Here is a 10900-nt window from a genome sequence, read left to right as displayed (position 1 = left end):
TGTGCCTGTGGAGAGACGCAATGACTGATGCTGTCTGAACCAAGGGGGTGCTTCGGCAGGAGGGGGGTTGCTGGGGCCTGAGACAGAGATGTTGGTGAGACCCATGGGAGCCCTCCTGCCTGGCTCGGCCAGGACTTTGGGATTGTACCTGCAGCTTGAAACATGAGGATTAAAGGGAACTCGAGCCTGAGGCATGCAGGGCCAGAGACGAAGCATACCTTGGGGCAGCTCGAAGGCAAGGAATAACACCTCTTCAAGTTTGCAATAAAAATGGCCTCCAATAAAACTGCATTACAAAACATGGGAAAGAAACAGGATGCAAAGAGTAAAAAGTCAGAGAGGAAGAGCCTGAAGAATTGGTAGTGGAAAAAGAGAACTGCCGTGTAGTGAAAGTGAGGGGTGGTTATTTCCTCAAGTGGAAGGGAATACAGATGCTGACAATACTAGGAACCCCGAAGAAAACCTATACTGCCCAGCGGTAATTAAAACATTTGTTAATTCTCCAACAGCTGGTACAGAAAAAGGTGGTACAAAAAGAAAATCCTTATCTGGCAGCGAATCTGATGATAGTGAATCAAAGAAGACAGATGCTGCCGGGCAAAGCAAGAGGCTTTGTGGGAGGTCTGACCCTGAATGAATAACTGGTGCCACAGACAGCAGTGGAGAATTGGTGTTTCTCATGAAATGGGAAGATTCAGATGAGGCAGACTTGGTGCTGACCAAAGAGGCAAAAATGAAGTGTCCTCAAATTGCAGTGCTTTTTATTCAGAGACTAACTTGGCATTCTTGTCCAGAAAATGAAGCTCAATAATTGTTTGCATTGCCATATATATAATTACACACACACACACACACACACACACACACGCGCACATAAGTTGATGCATATAAGCTCTGGGTCTTGGTTTTTTTCGTTTATTAGTGTGAAGAAATAACTAGATTCTAATGAAAATAAAGTTTTGTATGTTCATTTTGAAGGAGTGTTAGGGGTTTTTTTGTTTTTTGTTTTTTTGAGTCTATAGCACTGGTTACATTGAACAAATAAATAAAGCTTTCTTAGTTGCTTCCTTTATCAGAAAAGAACATTTGATACCATGATATATTATTTTCTCTGCATTAGGGAACAAATTTTCTAAATGTTGGAGGAAATCTCCACAGTCATTACGCGATCAGATTGTGTTTAACTCATATATGCCTAAGGACCATTCCGGGTTTTTCGTTTATGAGGGGGTTTTTTGTGTGTATACATAAAACACATATGTAAATGATTTTCTTTTCCTTCTTTTATTTTTTAAAAACACTTGCTGAAACAAAAATGCCAATTCATAACCAGGGATAAGCCCATATTTCTGGGATGCCATCTCTCTGAGCAGCCTAAGAAATAAATGCGTTCAAGTTAAATGGAAAATTTTCCTGAAGGCTTAACCTTTCAAGTTAGGTAGATGATTCCATAATTAATTGGAAAATTTAAATATAATGTAAATAACTTAAATTGGACAATAAAAGCAGTTGTATCTGAATCCATATCTATAACTACAGTCATATAAATGGAAGTTTATTTGCAAAACTCCTGACAGGAAAAATTTTATCACTACCAAGAATCTCCCCCACCCAGATGAGAAAACTAGAAAAATCCTGGTGTGTTTCAATTAGCCAAGCAAGACTTAGTTAAATGGACATTTAAAGGTTTCTTCTAGTGAACCTCTTCTTTACTAGAAGTTGAAATCCCTGTGCTGTACTGACTAAGAGGATGTCTAAGGCTTTGCTCATGGAAACCTAACCAGGTTGTTAGAGATGTTGTCAATCTAGGACCTGATAGAATAAATTTTAAATAAATAGTTTAGATTAACTTAAAAAAACTATTTAAATAAATAGTTTAGATTAACTTTTGTAATCTAAACTATTGATCTATATGATTTTTCTTTACCCCCAACTGATTCCTTACACACAGGCTCAATCTTTTCAGTATCTGGGTTACTGGTTCAGCAGAAGCATAGAAAAGCAATAACTTTGTAGTAATCAGAATGTTATCCAACTGTATATTGTTTACTTTATTGTAAACACTGGTGAACAATGGTCCATAGTTTTATATTAAAAAATAAAATAGGGCTTCCCTGGTGGCGCAGTGGTTGAGAGTCCGCCTGCCAATGCAGGGGACACGGGTTCATGCCCCGGTCCGGCAGGATCCCACATGCCGTGGAGCGACTGGACCCGTGAGCCATGGTTACTGAGCCTGCGTATCCGGAGCCTGTGCTCCACAACGGGAGAGGCCACAACAGTGACAGGCCCGTGTACGGCAAAAAAATAAAATAAAATAAAATGGATATGCAAACTTCCACTTTTGCAAATTATCAGTAGCTATAACATTTTAGCTAATTTTTTTCTTTGTAATTATTTAAAGAGTTGTGTTTCACAATGCTTGAAAATGTGTTTCTTCAAATGTCCCTGGGACACACTGTAATCCTTTTGCTACGTGAATAATCTCACGTAACTTATCAGATTGAAAATTTATCTTCAAGTTCTTGTCTTAAGTATTCTCTCCTCCCTGACCCAGATTCCCGTAGAATTTTGAGGAGGAGCTCTGGTCACTCCATCATAGCTCTTCAGCCTTCTGGAGTTTACCCTCAGCCTCTGCACCTCCTCAAATGATCATCAGGCTTTAGAGGCTATCATCACTGGGTACGAACCGTGGGAATCCAGTTCCTATTGCCTGCTTAGGGTCAGGGGTGGCAAGTGGAACAGGGAGTAAGGCAATTCCTTTATGTAGGAACAAAGTTTTAGGCATCACAGGCAAGAATTATATATGCTTTTTTCCTTAGAAACATTGTCACACACATGGATTAAATTCTAGAATGAGATGATGATTGTGTTTAACCATTTATTTGTGGTTAAATAAGTTTTAGTGGCTCATTTAGGCACTGAAATTCTTTGAAAGCTGGTATATATGTGCATAGATATGTTATAATCGATTACATATTTATATATTATATTTCTATATAAATTTTTAAATCATTTATATAAACTGAAACTTGATTAAGCGGAACATATTCCCCAATTATGCTTGATAACAGAATTTGCCACATTTAAAATTGAAAGAATGAAATGATGTAGGAGTTGTATGTTCATAGATACGTTTTTTTAAAAATCATGTCACCATAGTATAAAATCTGGTCATTGATATGAATTATCTCATTTTGCAAACTGTCCCTAGCATTTAGTTGAACAATAGCTGATCCTCTACCAGACTATTACAGAATCATTCAATTTTGTATGGGCAATAGTTGTTTCATAAATAATTGAAGTCCTTTCATTATTTGAAAAATGTTTCTGTACCCCAAGTGAATTCCACACACTTGTGAAAAATTAGTGAAATTCTGAATGTGCTGTTGATTAAAATATGTTTTTAAGACACTCTCAGAATTTGAAGAATGATCATGGTACATATTAGCATTCAAAAATGAGATATCCATAATTACTTTGAGGAGGAAATCTTATTAAAGTCTGCAATAAAAGCATTTAGGAACTCTGGAATGAAACCTGGGCAATTTAGGTCTTAAGAATCAATTTTAGAATACATTTAAAATGCCATTTTCAACACTTACACCCTAAAATTTATTTTTCATCAACAGTTTACTAAAGTATGTTTGTCAATAGATCATTGTTCTTTTTTGAAGTATAGTTAATTTACAATGTTGTGTTAGTTTCAGGTGTACAGCAAAGCAAATCAGTTATACATAAGTGTGTGTATATATATTCCTTTTCATATTCTTTTTCATTATAGGTTATTACAAGATATTGAATACAATTCCTCAAGCTATACAGTAGGACTTTGTTATTCACCTATTTTATATATAGTGGTTTGTATCTGCTAATCCCAAACTACTAATTTATCCCTCCCCCACCCCCTTTCCCCTTTGGTAACCATAAGTTTGTTTTCTATGTCTGTGAGTCTGTTTCTGTTTTGTAAATAAGATCATCTGTATCATATTTTAGATTCCACATAGAAGTGATATCATAAGATATTTGTCTTTGTTTGACCTACTTCACTTAGTATGATAATCTCTAGGTCCATCCATGTTGTTGCAATGGCATTATTTCTTTCTTTTTTATGGCTGAGTAGTATTCCATTGTGTGTGTGTGTGTGTGTGTGTGTGTGTGTGTGTGTGTGTACATACACACCACATCTTCTTTATCCATTCATCTGTTGATGGACATTTAGGTTGCTTCCATGTCTTGGCTATTGTAAGTAGTGCTGCTATGAACATTGTGGTGCATGTATCTTTTTGAATTAGAGTTTTCTCTGGATATATGCCCAGGAGTGGGATTGCTGGATCATATGGTAACTCTACGTTTAGTTTTTTAAGGAACCTCCATACTGTTTTCCATAGTGGCTTCACCAATTTACATTCCCACCAACAGTATATGAGGGTTCCCTTTTCTCCACACCCTCTCCAGCATTTATTTTTTGTGGAGTTTTTAATGATCACCATTCTGACCAGTTGAGGTGATACCTCATTGTAGTTTTGATTTGCATTTCCCTAATAATTAGTGATGTTGAGCATCTTTTCATGTGCCTATTGGCCATCTGTAAGTCTTCTTTGGAGAAATGTCTATTTAAGGGTTCTGCCCATTTTCTGACTGGGTTGTTTTTGTTGTTGTTGTTATTCAGTTGTATGAGCTGTTTGTTTGTATAGTTTGGAAATTAAGCCTTGTGGGTCGCATCATTTGCAAATATTTTCTCCCAGTCTATAGGCTGTCTTTTCTTTTTTTTTTTTTTTTTGCTGTACGCGGGCCTCCCACTGTTGTGGCCTCTCCAGTTGTGGAGCACAGGCTCCGGACGCTCAGGCTCAGCGGCCATGGCTCACGGGCCCAGCCGCTCCGCGGCATGTGGGATCTTCCCGGACCGGGGCACAAACCCGTGTCCCCTGCATCGGCAGGCGGACTCTCAACCACTGCGCCAGCAGGGAAGCCCTGTCTTTTCGTTTTGTTTATGGTTTCCTTTGCTGTGCAAAAGCTTGTAAGTTTGATTAGGTCCCATTTGTTTATTTTTATTTCTATTGCCTTGGGGGACTGATCTAAGAAAACATTCCTATGATTTATGTCAGAGATGTTCTGCCTATGTTCTCTTCTAGGAGTTTTATGGCGTCCTGTTTGATATTTAAGTCTTTAATGCATTTTGAGTTTATTTTTATGTATGGTGTGAGGAAATGTTTTAACTTCATTGATTTACATGAGGCTGTCCAGTTTTCCCAACAACACTTGCTGAAGACACTGTCTTTTCTCCATTGTATATTCTTGACTCCTTTGTCAAAGATTAATTGACTGTAGGTGTGTGGGTTTATTTCTGGGCTCTCTATTGTTTCACAGATATGTATGTCTGTTTTTTGTGCCAATACCCTGCTGTTTTGATTACTGTAGTTTTGTAGTATTGTCTGAAGCCTGGGAGGGTTATGCCTCCAGCTTTGTTCTTTTTCCCCAGGATTGCTTTGGCAATTATGGGTCTTTTGTGATTCCATATAAATTTTAGAATAATTTGTTCTAGTTCTGTGAAAAATGTCATGGGAATTTGATTTACAGGTTGCATTAAACCTGTAGATTGCTTTGAGTAGTATGGCCATTTTAACAATATTAATTCTTCCAATCCAAGAGCATGGGATATCTTGTCATTTCTTTAAATCACATTCAATTTCTTTTATCAGTGTTTTACAGTTCTCAGCATGTTAAGTCTTTCACCTCCTTGGTCAGGTTTACTACTAAGTATTTTTTAAATGTGATTTTTTTTTTTTTTTTTTTTTTTTTGGCGGTATGCGGGCCTCTCACTGTTGTGGCCTCTCCCATTGTGGAGCACAGGCTCCAGACGCGCAGGCTCAGTGACCATGGCTCATGGGCCCAGCCGCTCCGCGGCATGTGGGATCTTCCCGGACCGGGGCACAAACCCGCGTCCCCTGCATTGGCAGGTGGACTCCCAACCACTGTGCCACCAGGGAAGCCCTAAATGTGATTTTAAAAGGGATTTTTTTTTAACTTTGCCTTTTTGATATTTCATCATTAGTGTAAAGAATCTGTATGTTAATCTTGTATCCTGCTACCTTGCTGAATTTGTTTATCAGTTCTAGTAGTTTTCGTGTGGAGTCTTTTAGGGCTTTCTATATATAATATCGTGTCACCTGCATATAATGACAACTTTACCTCTTTCCTTCCAATTTGGATACCTTTTATTTCTTTTTCTTGTCTGATTCGCATGGCTAGGACTTCCAATATTATGTTGAATAGAAGTGGTGAGGGTGGGTATCCTTGTCTTATTCCAGATTTTAGCGGGAAGGCTTTTAGCTTTTCCCTGTTGAGTATTATATTGGCTGTGGCTTTGTCATAAATAGCGTGGTAAGAGTTTTTTATCATGAATGGATGTCGAGTTTTGAATTTTTCAATGATAAAACCAAAGAAGAAATTTAAAAATACCTTGAGACAAATGACAATGAAAACACAACTATACAAAATCTATGGGATGCAGCAAGAGCAGTCCTAAGATGGAAGTTCATAGCAATACGGGCCTTCCTCAAAAAACAAGAAAAATCCCAAATAAACAACCTAAAAGAATTAGAGAAAGAGGAACAAACAAAACCTAAAGTCAGCAGAAGGAAGGAAATAATAAAGAACAGAGAGGAAATAAAATAGAGAATAAAAAACAATAGAAAAAAAACCCAATAAAAACAACAGCTGGTGTTTTGAAAGGGTAAACAAAATCAATGAACTTAATAACCAAATAACCAAAGGACCCAAATAACCACAGGACCCAAATAACCAGAATAAGAAATGAAAGAGGAGACGAAACACCTGACACCACAGAAATACAAAAAACCGTAAGAGAATATGATGAATGAATAGATATACTGTGGTATATACTGAAATACTGACACCGGCTACAGCATGGATGAGCCCTGAAAACATTATCCTACAAGAAAGAAGTCAATAACAGAAGGTCACATGTTGAGAGTTCCATTTATATGAAATGTCCAGAATAAAATCTACAAACATAGGTGTTTAAGGCTAGAAGGGAGATTGGGGTGGTGGGGAGAATGGGTAGTGTGTGCTAATGGGTTTCTTCTTGGGGCGATGAAAATGTTCTATATTGATTTTGGTGATGGTTGCACAACTCTGTGACTATACTAAACCCCACTGAATTGTATACATTAAAGGGGTAAATCGTACGGTGGTGAATTATATCTTAAGCTGAGTTTTTAAAAGATACGTGTTTATTAAAGTGAAAAACTAAAAAAAAAAATCCTGAAATTTCCAACCAATTACAGAGTTTAAGATCTGTTGGCATTTCTTTTTTATTTTTACACTGAGGGTAAAGGACTGTGTTCAAAATTACCTGATTCATTTGTTTTTTTCCTCTGAAGTTATGATGTTTATTTGAAATACAACAAGGTTAATTTGTTTCTGTTTATATTCAATTTTAGAGTTGTATCTACATTATTGATGTAATTTTACTTTTGAATATTTAAAACTTTTATGTTTCCAGAATAAAAATTATACATGTTATACTCAGAAAAAAAAATAAGAGAATACCATGAACAATTATATGCCAACAAATTGGACTACCTAGAAGAGATAGACAAGCTTCTAGAAACATGCAATCCACCAAAATGAATCAAGAAGAAATAGATAAGTCGAACAGACCAATCACTAGAAGTGAAATCGAATATGTAATTTAAAAAAAAAAACAAACAAAAAACTCCCTGCAAACAAAACTCCCTGCGGAACCGACAGCTTCACTGGGAAAGTCTACTAAACATACAAAGAAGAACTTATACTGATTCTTCTCAAACTCTTCCAAAAGACTGAAGAGGAGGCAACACTCCTAAAGTCATTCTACAAAGCCACCATCACCCTGATACCAAAACCAGACAAAGATGTTACCAAAAAAGAAAATTACAGGCCAATATCTTTGATGAATATAGATGTAAAAATTCTCAACAAAATATTAGCAAACTGAATCCAACAACACATAAAAAAGATCACACACCATGATCAAGTTGGACTCATCCCAGGGTCACAACGACGGTTCAACATACACGAATCAATGTGATATACCACATCAACAAAAGAAAAGTCAGAAACAACATGATCATCTCAATAGATGCAGAAAAAGCATTTGATAAAACTCATTTTTCTTTTTAAACATAGTTTTAACCCAGATAAGAAGTTGACTATTGCATTAGCTTTGGAGTTCTGAAGATTATAGATATGTGATATTCATACTCTCTTGCACACACAGAGAAAAAAGTCATTTTGAAACAGAAAACTGCTTCATTCCATAAGCATGCCACTAATGCATGATTCAAGATGTCATAGTTTGGATGAGATAATCAAATTCCTTAGATGAATCAACTGAAAGCAGCTGCTTTGTTTAGGAATGATTTAGAGATATGTAAATTGAAGACAGTAGATTGAAAGGGAGAAAAAAAGAGTTAAGTGTAAGGATATTACAAAACACACGAAATGATTAAAAATTGTCATTATGAATATTGGGCCAATTGAAAAATATTATGCTCATTCGTCTTGCAAGGAATTACCTCCAAATGAAAATACAGCTCTAGTTCTACTATTAACTAGTAGATATTTGATATTGACAGATGTACATGCCATCATTTTGAGACTATGAATTTGAAAGCCTTGGGAATCGTCATAGAACGAATAAACTAATATGCTTTGAAAATCCCAGTCCAAGAAAGTTTGTTCTCAATAATAATAATTCATGTTTATAAGGTGCCTTTCATTGAACTCTTAAGACTCTGTGTATAGATGTTTAAATATGCATGGTCATATATCACTGTCTTTATACATCATAGCCCATATGTTTCAATTCCTTGGACATAAAGCAACTCTTTCATATATGAAAATATAATCCCTACCCTTGCCACACAAATTCTCTATAAATACCACCTTCTCATTTATGCTCTTATATTGCTTGTGCTGAAGGATTGTTAATGTAATCTTTTCTTAAAGAAATGTTTTAAAAATTCTTTAAAAACAAAACACCTGTGTTTTCTGGCAGGACAACAATGTATTGGCCAAAATAACTGTATTTAATGACTGACTGGGGTTGGCTAGCGCCCCATGATTCATTTCATAATTGGAAAAAAATGTAACATTTGCTGACATCATCTGAGTGCTGATCTGGACCCACTGAACAGGGAGTTTTCCAACAAAAACGATTTAACTTTCCACTTCACAATTCAGGAAGAATTTAGGATTAGGGCATTCATGGAGTCTAGAAATGGTTTTCATTTTCAGCATTTTAGCTCAAAACTTGAACAGGAAGGAAAACTGTTCATAGATTAATTTCCAAGGCAAAATTTCATCTGTAAAACCTTACTTCCTCTGATGCATATTGATACCAGACTGAGATAAAGCATACTAAGCTCTGAAGAGAAAATAGCCTTAGAAATGAAAATTTAAATGAAAAATTTACTTGGTGAGGGCAGAGAGAGCCACCGTAGTAAAAGTTCTATTGTGAAAGAGTTTCTTGAACAAATATGTACTCACCTGATTCTTGCCTACCTAGATCTCCAGTCTATTTGAAGGTTTGCAGTACAAAATACATATGGATTGCACCAACGATTATTTTAAAGTAATGCACTACCAGTTGTAGTGGCATTATTTGATAATGATAGATAATAGGTTCAAAATTTTATACACTTTACTGTAAATATGGGTAAAGAATATCTAGCCTAATCTTTCTTAAGAAAGCTCATCTTTATGTCAGACAGGAGACAGAGAAACTTATTCAAAAATTTTTTTAAAAATTTTAATTAATTTATTTATTTATGGCTGTGTTGGGTCTCCATTGCTATGTGTGGGCTTTCTCTAGTTGCGGTGAGCGGGGGTTACTCTTCTTTGCGGTGTGCGGGCTTCTCATTGTGGTGGCTCCTCTTGCTGTGGAGCACGGGCTCTAGGCACACGGGCTCAGTAGTTGTGGTACATGGGCTCTAGAGCGCAGGCTCAGTAGTTGTGGCGCACAGGCTTAGTTGCTCCGTGGCATGTGGGATCTTCCCAGACCAGGGCTCAAACCAGCGTCCCCTGCGATGGCAGGTGGATTCTTAACCACTGTGCCACTAGGCAAGTCCAAGAAACTTATTTTTAAAGTTGCCACCTTCAATAGTTTTGTCTCTTCTCATTTAAACATTGCCTTACGAATACCCTTAACTCTCTATCTACTTCTCTTGGCTGGATTTGACTCCAAAGTCATTACCTGGGTTTAAACCCACCTGTCTGATTACCCTGTGCCAGCATCTAAAGAGTTGAAATGGCTGAAAAACAAAACACATAACTGTGTGTCTTGGTCTCTCTTTAAGTTCCACAGCAACAAATTTCAGATGGGCACACAACATGTCCAGAATATTACTAAAATTGAACAGTATCTTCATCATCCTACTTTCCTAGCTTAGTCTGCTCAACCTGCCATAACAAGGTACCATCGACTGTGGCTTAAACGACAGAAATTTACTCCTCACAGCTCCAAAGGTAGGGAAGTCCAATATCAATGCTGGCCAATTCCAGTTTCTGGTGAGGGCCCTTTTCCTGGTTTACAGCTGGCTGTATTTTCACAATGAAGAGATTTATTCATTCTCTCTTTCTTTCTCCCCCTCTCCCTTCCTCTCTCCCCCTCTCCCTTCCTCTCTCCCTTTGTCCTTCCCTCTTCTTATAACATCACAATCCTATCAGGTTAGGACCCCACCTTTATGGCTTCACTTAACCTCAACTGCCTCCTAAAGACCCTACCTCTAGATACAGACACATTGGGAGTTAGGGCTTCAACATACAAATTTTAGGGAGACACAATTCCGTCCATAGCAATTCTCAAATGATCATTTCACTCAGCTTCAGCTCTGAA

The 10900-nt window shown here is 37.0% G+C and overlaps 1 pseudogene; it reads left to right on the top strand.

Moving 5' to 3' along the window:
- The first annotated feature begins 270 nt into the window (after positions 1–270).
- On the top strand, positions 271–811 carry LOC132430655 (chromobox protein homolog 3 pseudogene; annotated as a pseudogene).
- The last annotated feature ends 10089 nt before the right edge of the window (positions 812–10900 follow it).

The sequence above is a fragment of the Delphinus delphis genome, chromosome 9 (assembly GCF_949987515.2).
Source record: "Delphinus delphis chromosome 9, mDelDel1.2, whole genome shotgun sequence".
NCBI classification, from domain to species: Eukaryota; Metazoa; Chordata; class Mammalia; order Artiodactyla; family Delphinidae; genus Delphinus; species Delphinus delphis.
Note: the sequence above shows the minus strand (reverse complement) of the source record. Positions and strands in the feature narration are given on the sequence as shown.